The sequence below is a fragment of the Ctenocephalides felis genome, unplaced genomic scaffold (genome assembly GCF_003426905.1).
Source record: "Ctenocephalides felis isolate EL2017-DRISC unplaced genomic scaffold, ASM342690v1 CF-g0.4_SCAFFOLD_01886, whole genome shotgun sequence".
NCBI classification, from domain to species: domain Eukaryota; kingdom Metazoa; phylum Arthropoda; class Insecta; order Siphonaptera; family Pulicidae; genus Ctenocephalides; species Ctenocephalides felis.
In genome coordinates, this window is record NW_020538040.1 from 134,701,267 (window position 1) to 134,701,881 (window position 615).

A 615-nucleotide genomic window follows, 5' to 3' on the forward strand; every position below is an offset into this window, starting at 1 on the left:
TACCATGCAATATAAAATCATTTTGTGAGATACTAACTAGTTACTGTTATAAATTTCAGGAACTTCTAGTACATGTTTTTTACTAATTTGGAATCTTGCAAAGATTTTTATACAAGCCGTATAGCCTCGGGCATTTGTCCGCGTTGACTCCCACCAAACCGGCCCTCCTTCATGGAAAAAAATCGCGTGCCCTCAAGGCTCCGTATGTGTGTCACGTGCGATAAATGATTCTTATTAGATTCTATAGCGAAAATTCGAACCGCGCGCGAAATTTTTGCGAACAGATGGCAACGTAAATATGAATGATCGATTCTTTGCGCAACAATGAACCTTGGTTTAAGCAAGGTTATGGTTAAGCAGTTTGTTAATATTTGTGAATGTATTACTCAATGCGAACTTTAAATAAAACTTTTATTTTACATCCAACGTTCCGCCGTTTTGAATGATTTTTTCGTGTTTATTGCAAAAAAATATGACACTACATATAATCACACAAACTTTTTCAATAGAGATTTTATCATTAATTCATATAAAACTAATTGTTAATTCGAATTAAGCGATTCACTCGTTTTATTGATGAATTTTCGATCGCGGTCGATTTGTTGAATAGTTGCG